This window comes from Mus caroli, unplaced genomic scaffold, assembly GCF_978045245.1.
Source record: "Mus caroli unplaced genomic scaffold, Mus_caroli_1 scaffold_16, whole genome shotgun sequence".
NCBI lineage: Eukaryota > Metazoa > Chordata > Mammalia > Rodentia > Muridae > Mus > Mus caroli.
In genome coordinates this window covers 64,069,469-64,087,336 of record NW_028227271.1, presented here as the reverse complement: position 1 = coordinate 64,087,336, position 17,868 = coordinate 64,069,469, and positions in this window count along the sequence as shown.

The window sequence follows — 17,868 nt, the reverse complement described above, 5'->3', positions numbered from 1 at the left end:
TTATTCTGTGAATGCTGACTGTTTGTAGGCATCTATATTGATCACCATCTACTGCATACTGATAGGGATGAAAGGTGAACTAGTCCATGGATAGGAAGATAACTTAGGGGACAATTTTATCCATTCAGCAGAATAATAGGAATAATCGCTTTAGGTTCTTCTTTAGGGCCTTTGATTTAGCTAGTCATGGGTTTTTGGTCCCATTATTGGCCTCAATATTAGACATGAGTCTCATTTTGTAGAATGGGCTTGATGTCCAATCAGAAAGTGGTCAGTTATGGAGCAAGTGTGTCCCTATTGTACCAGTAAGCATATGTTTTGGTAACAGTCATTACTGTAGCTCAGATGGTTCACAGTTGGCTAGGGGTACTCTTGACTTCTCTCTCCCTAGTTGCATGGAGCAATGTTGTCAGTGACTAGTGATGCAATACATTCATCAGCAATACATTCTTCTAAGCATTCCAGTTCCTGGATTTTTCAGGACATTGTTATCAGGTACCTTTTACTGTTAACAGTTCTTGATCAATTCCAGGGTTGCTTGGCTCAAATTCCTTGTCTTTATCTTCTTTTTTTCATACCAGGTGTCAGTAAGTTGATTTTCTTCTACTGTTTTATCGACACTCTCCCAAGTCTTACTTTTTTCAGATGCCCCCAACTCTTCCAAACAGGAAGGAAATTGTTCCTTAAAATTGTCCATCTTTGTAAACCTCTCTGATACATCTTAGGCTTGTATAGTTTATATATGAGGAATTTTTTAAAATTTTATTTTCTTTTTTGCATATTCACTTTACATCACGCCCACTGTCCCTCCCTGGTCACCCCCTCCCACAATCCTTCCTCCATCCCCCCTCCCCTTTTCCTCTGAGCCGGTGGGACAGCCCCCTAGGAATTCCCCCATTCTAGAACTTCGAGTCTCTGTGAGGCAAGGTGCTTCTTCTCCCACTGAGGCCAGACAGGCATCACAGCTAGTAGAACATATGCCACTACAGGCAACAGCCTTTGGGATAGCCCCTGCCCCAGTTGCTTGGGACTCACATGAAGACCAAGCTGCACGTCTGATACATATGTGTGGGGAGTCCTAGGTCCAAATTGTGTATGCTCTTTGGTTGGTGGTTCAGACTCTAAGAGTCCCAAATGTCCAGGTTAGTTGACTCTGTTGGTCTTCCATGGGGTTCTTATCCTTTTCAGGGCACACAATCTTTCTGAGGAGGAATATTTTTAAAAAAGCCATTTTTAATTATGTGTATCTGAGAGGTATGTGTCTATGTGTATATGTGTACAGAAGTATGGGTGACCATGGATGCCAAAGGCACTGGATTCCTCCATAATTGGCATCATAGGCAATTATGAGCTGATGGACTCAAGTTTCTGGGAACAAACTCAGGTCTCATGGAAGATTAGCTCATGATATAGTCTCATCTTTGTGAATAAATATTTTTAATGATATATATCTCTCCATATGGAATATTTTTGTCCTATGTGTTTTCCACTCTCCATTAAGCTTCTAAGATATTCCAAGTTTTGGGTAGCTGATACACATACTTATACCCTAAGCTATATCTTTTGTGCTGTGTGGCACCAGAACCACATATCAACCTTAAGTTTTTGTAGGGACTGGGTACTTGATATACACATAGTTCTTTGGAAAGAGATGGCTCTCTTTCTTCCCATATATTTGATCTGGAAGTGACCTGGAGTTTCTTATTACTTTCTGTACTTACAGTAGTTTATGCAGGCTTAATGGAGAGATTCAGATATCTCATATCCCAGTGCTGTCTAGTTTCTTCCAGTCTTTTGCTGTTAAACTTTTAAGGTACATAACTATAGGTTTATTTGAGTTTTCAAAACTCTCTAGAATACTAGAGAAACCAGAAAAAAAGGAGCAAGATTGATGTTCATTTTAGCACAGAAGTACTGTTTTCAGACAGCTGATAGAGTTAACTGTATACAAAGAGACCTTCATATTTCAGGACGTTTCACAGTACAGGTATTTCTATAACTCTAATTCAAATAGTAAAATTTCTAAGCAAGTAAGTGTGGGGGTGTCTCTGATGTTTGGGTGTCTGTTAGCCCTGGGAAATTTATCTTCTCTTCAGGAACTAAGCAGAAGAATCTGTGAAAGCCAAGGAGAAAGATGGTTTCCAGAACAGAGCAGAAGTAGTATGGATAACACAGATACGTGGCTACAACAACCATGTTCCTTCTCTCTTTCTCTGATACCTTCTGCCTTCCATGCCTAACTAAAATGTTAGCTTATAACATGGAAGCACAGCATATCACCTGAGATCTTTGAGATCTACACAAAGTCTCAGCTCACTAGCTAGAAAACTATTTAGCTGAAATGGCTAGGAAAATCCCAGGAGTTTTGCTTCCTCCTGGTGGGAACCAATCAGCTCTCTGTGACAGCTCTGGCCAAATACCATTTTTAAGTCAGAGAGTAGGGCGCCAGATTTCCCCATTAAGTTCTCAAGATATAAAGAGAAAACACAAGTAGCCAATAGTCTTGCTTGAGGCTGTTCATGTGCATGTACAAGGAATACTGGATAATGAGTCAACCTCTGAATTTAACCCTTTAAATCCACCACAAATGAGTATTGAGTGGATTTTGATGGCATCATTAGAGGCTCCTCCCATACTTTTCATTTAATTATAATGACGAATAAGCAACAGCCATGTGGTGCCAGTAAGGAGCCACTTGCTCGATTCTGGACCTTGAATACCTTTCAAAGGACAATATATTGAAGGCTTCATCTCCAGGGAAAGAATTTTATCATGTGGTCAGATCTGTAGTGTGCTAGGCCAAATGGCATGTTTCTTAGTCATCGGGAGGATGAATGGAAGGGATTGCTGGATTTAAGCCTCTTATTCTTGCTGTTTTGCTTCCTTTGTTCTGTAAATCACTTCCTCCCTAATGTACCTCCTCACCCAGGTCCAAGCAATGAGCCATTGTACTATGGACCAAAATGACCCACAAAATGAGCAAGAATAAACCTTTTCATTTTATAAACTATTTTTTAGGTACTTCATTATAGTAATGGAAAGATATCTACTGTACAATTACATTTTGGTTGAGGAATACTTTGTTTCTGAAATTAATTTGCATAATGCTTTACCTGTTAATTAAATCAAGTACTTAAAAAATTCATCAATGAATTTTCAATGTGAAGATTGGCACAATTGACTTTATTTAGTCTTTTGATTTTTTTTTAATCTTATGAGTGTGAATACTCATATTTTCTTTTAGTTTGAGTATAATATGCATCTTGTGGTTAGAATGAAAATCTATAATACAAATAGGAATATTAGTGTGTAAACTAACATTACATGGTAAAGCATTTCAACATTACATATTCCACTTTATATACATAAATAATAAGCCATGCCATCTAAAACATCTCTTACACTGCAGCAATCTTTAAAATTCTGTATCTATGTGGTTTGTGTTTCCTGTGTTTGGATTCCTCCTCCACTTTGTAAGTTTCCTCTCTGTTTGCTTACTATATGTTTTTTTACCCTCAATAATGATACTTCTTTCCTGGCTGGAAAAATACATTTATTATACTTATTAACACCGTTGTTCTTAACATCTAGTCATTAGTGGTACTAAATTAAAACTCCAATACACTACATTTGGTTCAGATTAGAAGATATATTAAGTCAGTTCTTAACACAGAAGTATGATTCGTTGTAGATGCTTTCTGAGAGAGCTGGTTTTGCAGAGATGACTAGAGAGAAAAGCTACACATGGTTTTGCTTTTTCTTATTTGCATTTTTTCCAGCTTGAAACTAGTTATTTTAAATCTCATCACCATCATCCAGAGAAATGTACTTTGCAAATTAAAAGAGTAACATCAGCGATTTCCCCTGTGAATTAGAGTTGCTTCTACCATGGCCAGAGGCAGTATTCCTGGGTAACACATAGTTTAGAGGCTTCCCTCAGCTGTTGCTATGGTTATGAATGCACAAGCACTTGCTGCCAGGACCTGCTTACCCTCTAAGGTTCCTAGACAAACTGATGTGAGCCACAATCATGAAGTTCTTTTACAGAAATGATGTTACTAGTATTCCTGCCAGAATGATTGCCCAAATCACAAAAACAAACAGTAACAACATATTTCTGTCTTTTCCTCTCCTGTTTCTTCATTAAACGATTCACCAAACCTCAGCTAAATGTATTGCCTCCCTGGACCTAATCTTATTATTCTCATTCTTATCAAAGTAGAAACCTTGTCCAAACAATGAATGCAGAAGCTGGAAAGTACAAACTTACTATGGTTTGGTTTTGTCTTGTTCTCTATTTTTTAAAAAAATATATGATTTAATATAAATGACTGTTAACTCTTGAAAATAAGTATATATTACAGTCACATCATTTAGAGAGAAAACTGGGGAGTGTGGGATACAAGACATTGCCTCTCACCATGTGCATGTGTGCATGTGTGCATGTGTGCATGTGTGCATGTGTGCATGTGTGCATGTGTGCATGTGTGCATGTGTGCATGTGTGTATTTGTACAATAACACAGCAACCCAGCAATATCCTTCTGAAATTTCTCCTTTTGTGTCCACATTATTTCTCATAGGGTATAATTATCTTTATTGTTATCTTCCCCTGTTTGCAAAATAAATGTTGGCGAAGCTCTATGCCAGACTGTGAGAAGATGCATTTATTCTTCTAGCATAGAGCAGGAGCAAAGAAGTGTAGGGACATGGACTTCAATGTATTCTGTTTAGTGGGAAGGGTTCACAGAAGCAGGTAGTGGCAGGATGGAGAAGTGTTCTTATGAAAACAATGTAAAATAAACTGGAGAGAGAAAGCTGGCTCCAAGATCTAACCACACTACAGTGCTCCAAGATGGAATAAACATTGAAGCCAGCTTGATCTTTTCAAATTACTCCACAAAGAAAGTACACGCAGTTGGATTAGGGTTTTTTTTTTTTCCCTCCAGGGACATATGAAGATTTGAATCCTTGAAATATAAACTCAGTACATTTTTGGGTATTTAGCTTTCCATAGCAAAACAAGATGAATGGGAGTCTACCTCAGGTTAGGAAACAGACAAAACACCTGCATGGCACTGTCCAGGAATGTATGCAGTCATGAATGGCTGAATGATAAGATGAGTTTATGTTCAAATCTGAGTGTGGCTCACTCATGTTGCTAAGGATAAACCTTTGAGGAGGAGATGGTTGTCTATCTAAGAAACCCGATGAACCTTTAATTCAGGAGTGACCACAAACAACCCGAAGGCTGAGTGGCTAAGAGGCAGACGAGAAGACATCAGGCCTCTGCTGTTGCTTTGCACCTCCCATGGCATTTTGAATTTTCTTCCTTAAAGCTGAGCATTACTGAGTGCCTTGTTGAATCAGTTATTGCCTGGGAGCTGTGTGCCAATCAAATCTCAAGGCCACTGCCCTTAACTGGGCAGTGTGCAGTTGGGTTACAGATGCTAGGTACAATTTCCACATGCAGCTGTAAATTTTGTCACAATTAGTCATCTCAGAGTAGAAGCATCAAAAATTAAATTACACTCCCGTGTCTGCCACCTGGACATGATTATGGTTAACACATTGGGAGATATGCACATATCTAATTATAATCCAATCCCATAAAGTTACTGTTTTGCGAGGGCTTTTCTCACATTTTCTTCCACTCATGTTGGTAAGGATAAACATGCATCATCTTGGGGTTTGGTTTTAATGGAAGAAGTTTATGGAGACTAGGCTGGCTTTACACTTGCAATCCTGTGGAGGTCGCTCTTGAGCTCTTGATCCTGCTGGTCTCACCTCTCCGGAGGGCTGGGACTGCAGGTGTTTGTCTTCATACACTATCACTTCTAGTGGCTATAGACAATTCCATAAAATTACTCTCCAATTATTAGCTAAACAACATCCATTAATTATAACTGGTAAATTTTCATGATCAAAAGATTTGATATGTGTAAAATTTTATTATCTAAAAATTATTTGTGATTCCATAAGCAATGTGAACATTTCATCTACCTATTTCCCTATCAACACTGATTTTAAGTGCCTATTTCATAGAGATTATCTCTCTTTTTATTGCACTTTGTTTTCTTTTAATAGCCATTTATAAGGAAGAAGAGCATCCTTCATGTATCTGTCATACAGAGATAATTTGGTTTAAAAAATCTCAATGCTTAGCCCTCAGAACACTTCTCATTGAATAAATACATATCATTTTTCTAACAAAATAGATGGTAACTTTTCTGGTCCTTTTCCAGTCTCCCTAGTGTTGCACACCCATGCTGAATCTCTTGTTTGCATTATGTAATGTTCTTATTGATTATTTGGGCATTTCACAACATGGACCCCACTGGACTATCTCCCAGTCCTCCCAGGTCTGCCACTCACCTTTCTGACCTTTTCCATTCCAAAAGGGAAGAAAAACAAACAGAAAACATGTCTAATTAGTGTTGCCCATATACTCACTGGAGCATGGTCAAACTCTCAGTTGCCATCCTTATCAGAAGCCATTGACTGTGAAGAGCTACACTCTACAGTCATGTCATATCCAACCCTTCTTCAGAGTTCTCTTCTATAGTTTTCTGTTACTTTTTTGGGTGTGGATGGGTATAGGTAGAGGGTTGTCACAGAAGCCTTCTATGACCTCTCTCAACTGTGAGTCTGCATTGATCAATACCACTGCAAAAGTAGCTTCCTTGCCTTTACCATCAGCAGAAGCAGGGACAGTGGAAGTCCACTTGTTTTCTGGTGGTAGCACACTCACTCTGCCTCCTGTGTCTCATGTGGTACAGAACTCACTCAGTATGGTCTCTGGTGGTGTTATGGACCATGGAGGATATCAATATGGTCTCCAGCTGCAGCAGGATCACAGACCCCAACATGATTCTGTCCAGCAGCATAGGCCTTGACTACCATCTCAGGTGCCTTCACAGGCCACCCATATCCACATGGCTCCCACCACTCTGTCTTATGTATTTAGCATTCTGTAACATCACTGATAGGTATTCTTACACATGCTACTGAACATTTGTTCATTTACCTGATATGCATTTTTAAAGTTAGGATTTCTGGGTCAAAAGTCTGAAGAGATGGTTCAGCAGTTAATAGCCTATCCTGTACTTGCAGAGGACCCATGCTTGGTTCTCAACCCCTACATGGAGCTACTCAGAACTGCCTCTAACTCCAGCTCCAGGGCATGTGACATATTCTTGTCTTCTTAGTTACACACACACACACCCACACACACACACACACACACACACACACACATGGATGCACACACACACACACACACACACGTACACTCACTATTACATTTTTAGAGTGTGCATGTATATATGGAAATTGCCTCTTGTGAATGCCAATAAACCTTTGTCCACAGATTTCTGGGTCAAAAGTCTGAAGAGATGGTTCAGCAGTTAATAGCCTATCCTGTACTTGCAGAGGACCCATGCTTGGTTCTCAACCCCTACATGGAGCTACTCAGAACTGCCTCTAACTCCAGCTCCAGGGCATGTGACATATTCTTGTCTTCTTAGTTACACACACACACACACACACACACACACATGGATGCACACACACACACACACACACACACACACACACACGTACACTCACTATTACATTTTTAGAGTGTGCATGTATATATGGAAATTGCCTCTTGTGAATGCCAATAAACCTTTGTCCACAGTGCATACAAATATCTCTTTGTATACACTTTATCAGTATTGAAAGGAATGTTTTAAATATTTATCAATATAGTAGGTAAGGGATATTTTGAATATTAAATTTTAGATTCAGTAGAATCTCTTGCATTTGGTATTTATTGACTTTTATTTTTATTTCTTTCATCGTAAATCACCATTTTTTTTCTTAACCCATATTTCTGGTAGTTTATCTTTTCTTCAAGTACTAGATACATAAATGTATTTGTATCTCATAATTGTAACTTTACACTTAAATTTGATTATGGTAGTTTTGTTGAGCTTGAATTTTGGATACTTATGAAGAAAAATTTATAAACTTCTGGTAAACATTTTGCTAAGTATTTTTCTTCTCCAAATTATTGAATCACTAAAATTTTCCCTACATTTTACTTTAAATTAGAAAATCATCATTGACTCAATTTGAATTTTTTTTTACTGAATTTTCTAATACCAAAGCTTTTTCTTCTCCATCAATTTGGGACATTATTTTCTCATGCATTCATAACTACCGGATATCTTCTGTCAATAATATTTAAAATAAAGTCCAATAGAAAGAACTTTTCCCTATTACAAACTTGGAGATGTGTTTATTTTTTTCACCATTTAATATTAAATATTTTATGGGAGATTGTATGAGACATTGATTCATTGAGAATCTTCAGCATAACATAGCTGAAGTTTCTCATAGAAATAGTTCTCTGTGTAGTCAAGAGTAGCTTTATGATACCTTTGAAATATTTATATATTTTTATGACTATATTTATATGTTTATTGTAGTAGAAATTCTAGTAAAACCATTATATCTAGCATAAATATTAGAATGAAATAGTTGCCTTCTAGAAGGACTTTGACCTTGAAGAAGTTGTTGCAGGAAAGGGTCATTGTTTTACAGAAGGAGCTTTACAATTGTTGCATGACTTTGCAATCCTGCCACAACTGGAATGTCTTGCAGTATTGAGTACTTTAAATACTACACAATAAGGAGTAAAGATGCAGGGGCAGGGTGTGTTAGTTAGATTAGGGACCTTGGTATGAGGAACTTGTTTCATCCTTCCAAAATCAACTTTTGTGGAACAATCAATCAATATGCTTTCGAGCTGCTCTTTGACATTCAGTCCACAAAGGCTGGATGTTCCTGCTGCCAGCAAGGCCATAACAGCTTGCAGTGTCTCTCTCTGATTGACCTGAGAACCTCAGAACACCAACAATCTATTCTTACTGTTATATATATATATATATATATATATATATATATATATATATATATATATAGTGATGTGGTAAAGGCACAGTCATCTCTATCTCTATCATCTCCATATATCTATATAATCTATCTATCTATCTATCTATCTATCTATCTATCTATCATCTATCATCTGTAGTTAAAATGAGAGATGTATTTCAAATGCCATGAAAGTGTTAGTAAAATGCAAACCCCATAGTATTTATATAGTATGCATTCAGTCTCTACTGAGGTCAATATGTAACCCTGTCCTCACCCATCGCAGCCCCCTTCTCTTTCCCTCTCTCCCTCTCCTTCCTTCCCCTCCCCTTCCCTCTTCCCGCTTCTGCCCCATCTCCTTGCCCCCTCCACTTCTAGATCCTCTTCCCTCTCCCTTTCCATTTCCCTCTATATCTTTCCAGATACATTCTTACCATATTGTCCTGGCTAGCTAGGCTGACCTTACACTTAGGGAAATTTACCTGATTCTACCTCCATGGTGCTGGGATTAAAGGCATGTATCACCATTCCTAGCTTAAGATGTAATGTTTTCAATGGTAAACATCTATTTATACTCTTTCCTTATCATGACCCTGTTTCTCCTTCTAGAAATGATTAGTGGCTTTATTTTTTCTAAGAATATCTCCTTGTATTTATTTATAATCCTAACATCTACGTGTTTATTTACAAGTGATGTGTTTTTGTTGGCTTGATATTAAATTGAAACAAATAGCCAATGTTTCCAAACTTGCTTAATTAATTTTTTACATACTTTAAACTATAGCTGATACCCTTTACAGAATTTTTGTTGATTTTTTCAAAGTTAAGCAGTTTGCCATCTGTTATTTGTAAATTATGATACTTATATTTGCTTTCCAAATGCTTATAAATTTGATTTTAATGTATTGCATCTTGGCTAATAATTATGGATGAATAGTATTTGTTACAGCAAAACTAATAATGGTTACACTGTTGAAAGAATCTAGTATTTTCCACATATTTATGTCCACATTATTAGCATTTCACTATTATTTAATATGTGTGATTGTTTTGCAATGTGTATATCAAATAAAACACTTACATCAAGCCTGTTTTATATAATGAGCACAAATTATTATCCTGTGACATTTTGCTGTCACTTAAGGTTATCATTTAATTTTGTTGTTTTGAGCATGAAATAAAATTTGTAGCTATTTTCACATTTCTTCAGCTTACTTGTTGCATATCCTCCTTTTGTATGCAAGGTAAATTGCACTTTTTCAATTATAATTTATACATTTGAGTTTTGTTTTTTATATAATTAGTTTCAGAATGCATTACAGTATTATAACTAACATTTTTTCTGTTATTAGCTTTTCCACTAAGTAATCACAGCTCCTGTAAATAATATTTCTCTCTTGCATGCCCCTACTCACCAAGAACATACCATGTAGCCTTGCCTTCGACCCTTCATCTTTCGGTCCCTACCTACAAAGTAACTGGACAACGTATTTGCACACCCAAGTTTATTTTAAAATTTTTCTTAATTTGTGGATGCTTGCTTCTGCCCTAGAAGAGATGTTGGTGATCCTATTTACCCACTTACATATAACAAGATGCATAAATATATTTAAAATGACTTCAGACACCCAATTAAGGTTGTCACAAAGCTGTGACCCCTAAGAGAAGGGACAAACAGAATAATTCACATAAACTCTACAATGTTGCTGCCTCAAGACAGTTCCCAGACTGTATTTCAGAGATGAAATAATGAACCAGACTGTGGTTAGTTACAAAGCAAGATTACAGCTCACTGAGGTCAGCAAGCTGAGTTTTGCAGAACGTTGTCAGGAAGGAATCCAGATATATGAAAAGACAAACTGCATTCTTAATGCAAGATTCTTTCAATTTTGGATAAGTACTATTTTGCACACTGAAATTTTACATGACAGAAAATGTTCCAAGCCAAGAAGATATAATTGAAGAGCAGAGGACGGTAACTTCTAGAACGGCTGAGGTCTGGGATGGTTAAAATATACGTTGCCCAGCTGCAGTTCTAGGAGGGTATTGCCATAATGCTGGACCTAAGAATCCTGTGGTCAAGCCCTCAAATATCGGAAAAGCAATTTTTGAGAATACCCAACTAGTTCCAAGATACTTAGCAGCAGGAACCAGGGACTAAGAAAAGGAAAGAGAGAACACTGTTCACCACAGCTAGAGGCTCTGATGGCCAGGCCGAGGTTTTGATCTTTTTAAAAACATGGTGGAGAGTCGCTTCTTATGCCCCAGTCTTTTGAACATTTCAGTATCTTTGAAGAGAACTGAAGCTTGTCTTAAAATCCTGCCCACTGAGCAGGCATGAGAATCTCAATTGGTGAATTCTGTCATATGTTCAAGGAAGACAATATGGAGAAAACACACAAATTCCTCCAGCAATATGAAAAATCATCAGGAGGTAAGTTTTGGTGTGTTGCTAAAGCAAAGGACATTACAAGGAGGATCTTTAGACCGTCATAGTCTATGAACTATAAAATTCAGCGAGCTATACAAAGGTTACACATAATAAGACAGAAAACAGAATCCGTTGTAATCACAGACATAATGGTATGAGGACATAATGGAACAAGTTGTCAGATCTTCTTGATTTTACCCTTAAAAGGTATGAATTTTGTATAAACATTGCCCATAATTTATGAAGAGAAACTTGTCATGTTAAACTTATACTGTCATTTTCTGGTGTGAGAGCATTAACTGGAATCTAGTTCTTGAATCATATAAGCAATAGTGGAGTTAGAAAGACATTTGATTACTCCTGACTTTACTGTTGATATATTCATTGTTTCATATTAGATTAAAGTCAGGGATATTTGTAGATATTAAATGTCTTCACTGCATTTAACATTTAAAATGTGTGTGTGTGTGTGAGAGAGAGAGAGAGAGAGCATGTGCCGGCATGTGTTGGCAGACAGGGGCATGTTACAGAGCACATGTAGAGATCAGATGTCAACTTATGGAATTTGGTTCTCTTCTTCTACCACTTGGCTTCAGGGATTGAACTCAGGCCTCCGGAAGCAGCAAGTGCCATTTCTTGCTAAGCTGTCTCAGCAGCCTTACATTTAACTTTCCCCTCACCCCTGATTTAGAAGTTTTAAAAACAGCATCTTCTGACGCTTATCTACTCGGTTATGCAGATACTTTTATTTTCTTCTTTGGATTTATCAAATTGAATTGATAGATTTTTAATGTTAAACCATTCATGGAAGACTAGTAAAAATTAAGCTTGTTTATGTATAATTTCTAAGTTGTGAGTTTTGCTCTGACTTTTAGAAGTAAGACCAGTTTCTTGTTTTTGTCTCTGCTGTAGCTTTTCTCATCTTAGAATTATAGTTAGCTTATAAGTAAATTCTGAAATTTTGCTTCTTATGGTATGCATGCAAGCTTTGGGTATTTTTGCATACCTGGCTTTAGAAGCAATCTGAATCATATATTCACCTTCTTGTGAATACTTGACAACTTTCCCTAGTTTGCCTTGATTGTTGAATTAATTTTGGTAATTTGTATTACCTATTAGGACTACTTTGATAATTGTAAGATGTTCTGCTTTATAAAAATTGAGGTAAGCATATTTGAACATTATGGTCTCATTTTAAACATGAGCTGCCTGATTTGTTATATTGCTTCTGCTTTCTCGTTTATATCAAATTAACCTTTCACGATTGCCTCCTTTTACTGTTTTTCCCCTCTCAGAGGAATCTATTAGATTTATTTGTCAATTGCATGTTTTCTGCAATTTATCCTTATATTTTAGGTTACTTCACTGCTCTTTTTATGGCCTCCAGTTCTTAATCTTGGCTCAGTTGTATTTATTAATTTTTTTATTTTCATGGGAAGACATTTAAAAGTATGACCACATACAAAGCAGATGTGGCTAGCTTCTGTATATTTTCATATATAAAGCTTTTCTGGAAAAATTGTCAGGGTCTATTGCAGTTTTTGTGTCTGATTTTGCATTACATCTTAGAGAGTGAGGAGCCAGCAAAGGTTTTGACCAAGGAAGTGATAGAGTCAAATCTATAAGAAATGCCTGATGGCACAGTGGAGAATAGATTGTGATAAAGTGGCACTTGGGATGCGGTTTATGTTGGCCGCAAGAGCCTACATAAGTGGTGATGGTTCTGATAGGAGCAGAAGTCATGCTGCTGATCCTCACGGAGCTAGAGAAAAGGAAGAGAAGAGGGAGGTAGTGACTGACTATAAGCATAGGCAGACAGGCAGGGCCAGCTCCCTCTAAGATGTTAGCATCAGATGAGATGATAATCTAAAACACAAGCACAGTGAGTTTTCAAACAGAGGATGAGAAACAGCTTTGCATATCATCTGACATTAGTAGACCATCCACAGATTCAGTGCTTCATAGAAGACACATCAGGGTTGGCTGGGAAAAACGACACACCAGTGCCAACCCAGCCAGAATGGCAATCTTAAGTTCCACAGTAGAAGAGAAGCTCTATAGAAAAATGGAGAGACTGTGCCTAGATGGGGCTATTCATGGTTTCCACTGGCATGCTAGCAATGGGCCAGGATAGAGTCAGTGTGATACGTATTCTTGGAGTCAGATTAGGGCATCACATCACCTGTTCCTTAAGGCTGGATCTTCACCCAAAGGCAGTCTCTTCCTCTTTTCCCTATATTCTCATCCACACTTTGCTTTTTCTTTGCTGAAGCCCACCTTATCATTCCCTTTTCAGCCCTGGCCTCTGCAGCTCCCACCCTATGGATAACTCTCTTACATCTTGCATCCTTGTCTCCTCTACAACATTCTTTTTTTGACATTTTTCAATTAAAGACTACTTACTTTCCAAGCCTTGGGCTGTGAATTAATCATGCCATACAGACCAGTAAGAGAAGCTGGCTAAAGTTATTTAAATATTGGCTTGGAAATGAGATAAATGAAGGCTGTCAGTTCTTGAGGGTCTTGAGTCCCAGAGGGAAAGAAAGCCAATTGAGATAAGGCATTATCCCACCAACAGCATTTGCTGACTCCCAGCTGGGAAAAGCCAAAGGGACTGTAGTCTCTGAAGCTGGGTGTACTGAAAGCATATTCAGAATCTCCACAGGTTTTAGATGACAAAAATTAGAATTCAGCATGTGGCTTGAGAAGGCAATCTTTGGAAGAACAGTACATTGAGGTGGTTTCCTCTCAAGACATTTGTCCATTTGCACATTATGTGGTGTCATTAGAGTGTTGAAAGGGTTGAGCACAATGAAGACTGGGAAGCCATTCAGACATTTCCAATGTCTCTGATGTTCATAAACAAGTTTAGTTCTGAGAGCCTGAGAAGGAGGAACAACATTGGTACATATAGACTAATTATGTCCACATCAGTGGACTCAGGTCAGTGCTCATGAACGTTCTAAAAGTCATTTTTCAAGCAGATCAGTTCAAGATTAGATTCAGATCTGCCTTCATCAAGAAAAATATTGTGTCATTCCTGGACAAAGTAACAGCCCTAAATAATTTTTATTAGTTTTCCATATGCATTTCCAAGTATTCATTAAAATATTATGAAGCATGCTTGGTAATATATTAGAGAAAACCAAAAGGTAAAAACTATATGAACTATGTAAGAAGCATTTGTCAGGGAAACAATATCAGTGATGAAATCATATGAATAAGAATCATACAAAAATTCTAAAACTGAAACGACAGAAATAAATAAAAATCCAAAAAAATAAATCAGCAAAGAACTTGAGTTGAATAGCACATTTTGAAACACAAAGGAGACTTGGAAGATCATTCTATCAGATTATAGGACTAATCTAGCCTAGAGCAGGAAGGTCTTGATGTCTGCGAAAATAAAGGAAAAAACAAAGATACTTGGAACATGGAAGGAATGTCTTAACAGACATGGAATTGAATGAAGATAAATGAGGCAAACTTAAGGAATATTACTGAGGAGCTTTTAAAATTAACGAAAGAAACCTAAGTCAAAGATTTAAGAAAGGATATAAACCCAAAGTAAATAAATATTAATAGCAATAGATAAACTGACAAAATATTAATTCATACATAGTTTATAACAACAGTGCTGAAACCGAAGACAAATACATAATCTTAAAAATCACCTGGCCAAATGATACTTTGCCTCTGAGGAATAGTTGACTCACGTAGAATCTTGTGAAGCTCTCAGAATGTGCTATGTGCTACTCTACCTTCATCATGCTGAGCACATTGGTTGCTTTGCCAACCATATCTTGCAAGATGGAGTGCTATCTGTACTAACTTTCTAGCGTGTACTACATATTTATTCTGAAAGTTAACAAAGTTTACTTTATGTCTTTTCTATGCTGGGCAGCATTCCATACCCTACAGACACAAAGATAACTGGGGTAGACACAGTCATTTCCTCCATAGATCTCTTCTATGATGTTCAAAATAAGCTGAACTAGATGCTTTCTGACTCTACTTTACAAACACTTGAAGTCTGGAATTAAATCCAATCTGTCAAATCACTTAGGACTGATCTGCATCATCAGATTCACTGCGTGAACTGTAGTCCATGCTTTATTTAACCAGGTATTCCATCAGACTGTTTAAGACTGTGAACCAAAGACTCTCATGTGTTGGTGAGTACTGTGGCAAGCGTTCAGGACAAGCAACATGACTCCCATTGGACATGGACTGAACAAAGTACAAAAGTACTATTGGCTTCAGCATCAGATCTGTTCATTCATTTCAATGTTATGTATTGTTGAAGCTTTTATAGTGGTCAAGCAGAATTGTAGCATAAAATACAACATAGAAAGGATAGAAAAATTGGTTGTTACTCATAGAAGTTTGAGTAACAAACTCAATAGTTTGAGAAAGTCAGAGTTGCCAACAAATACACAACATTTATTAGGTATTTAGATCTGACTACTTAATAAAAAAGAATTGGTCAGCAAAACTGACTGAGTGAAGGCAATAGTTTCTATCATCCAGAAAAGTCTATAACCCTCTGCATTTGAATAGATGCTGTGATTAATACAGGAATGGGCTTCTCAGTGCATGATGGCTAATAAGTGAATGAATTACTGTATGTATAGTTGAGACCAAAAACAAAGGAATAAAGATCATTAGGAAGTAAAAGGGTACCTTTATATTATTTTTCTTTGAATACAAAGCATATTCTAGAAAAGTATCTGTGTGAATAGTAGGACTATGAATTCCTTCATTTAAAAGGCACACAGCTTCAAAGCATCTTTGGTGATTTTAGATGTCCTCTGATACTTACTTTATGAAATTCATTTGCACTACTTTATTTACCATTGAGCATGATAAAAATTGTGACTTGTGGGGCTGCAGAGATGGCTTAATGGTAAAGAACATGCATTACTTTTCTACAAGACCCACCACCCTTGTCAGGCAGCTCACAACTGCCTGTAACTGCAGCTTTAGGGGTCTGATACCTCTGGCCTCCCTAGGAACTCTCTCTCTCTCTCTCTCTCCTCTCTCTCTCTCTCTCTCTCTCTCTCTCTCTCTCTCTCTCTCTCTCTCACACACACACACACACACACACACACACACACACACACACACAAACACACACACACAAGACACACATGGTATATATTTACACACACAAATGTAAAAAAATAAATCTTAAAAGTAAAGTGTTAAAAAAGTGACTTGTTCTACAATATAAATGAATGATAGTTTTCTTTGTCTTATCTCCTACCACAGCATCAATTTTTATTTACTATCTGTGTATTTACTTAATACTATTAAGTTCCTAATAATACTGTATTTCTAGAAAGTACACGTGTACCTAATTAAAAAAAAAACAATAAAGACACAAAAGATAAGCAAGTGTCCTTCCAACTCTGTCTCATTCAGCATCACCTATTTCATTCACGAAGCCAGTCACCCTTAACATCTTGCTGCTTGTGTTCTTCTAGCCCTTCAGCCATGTGCCTTCACACACAACAACACAACAACAGCAGCAATAACCCTGCTTTATGATGTATACAAGTTCGTGACTTCCCTTGTTCATTTGACGTTCATGACACTCCCTGGGCATTTCCCTATTGCAGCACTTATAAGATATCTCTCTTATACACTGCATTGTTTCCTGTTATATGGATATCTTGTAATTTTAATATGCATGTTTTCCATTTCCTTTATACTTTGCTATTAGAAAAAGAACCAGCTTCTACCCTTTGAAAATGTTGTAAATATTCCCTTAGGGAAAATTTCTACAGGAGAAGTGATGGATCAAAGGCTAGACACAGTTCACAATTTCAAAAGTCAGTGCCAGATTTTTATATCAATTACTATCACAGCAACAGCTTAGAAAGACGCTAATTTTCTCACATTAATTCTGGTTTATCAACATTTTTAAAAAATATTTAACCTATTCACTTCTATATCAGAAGCTTCTATAATGAAATGTCAGGAAGACAACAAATTCTATATGATATTCTCTCCATTAACAAGGCATGGAAGTGTTTTAACTTCTTCAGAATACTTTCAAATATATTCAGAATCCATTTTGAATCACACTTTTAAGTCCACATTTTCTGTAGAATAAAACTCAAACACAAAGGGACAAATGACTCACTCATCTTCTCACAGATGCTCAGTGCTCAAGCAGGGATTCTAGCTCAGGTCATGTGTGCAGATTCGATGAAGTCAGATATTTAAGTTGAGTTGTGCCGTGTTCAGAGAGCTGCTGCTGGTTTTGAAGATGTTTCCAGTTAAAAAGTAACCCCCAAAAATAATACTGAAAAACTGGCACACTTTACTTTAGTCAGTTGGTACGTTAAAATTATGTTTCTTTAACTATTTGTCAAGAATATTGAATAGCAAGATGCAGAGAGAAGTGACTTTCAGAACACTGATATGTTTTAGAGCAATGGGTCTCAACCTTTCCTATGGTGCCATCTTTAATACAATGTGTTATGTTGTAGAGATGCCCCAACCACAAATGAT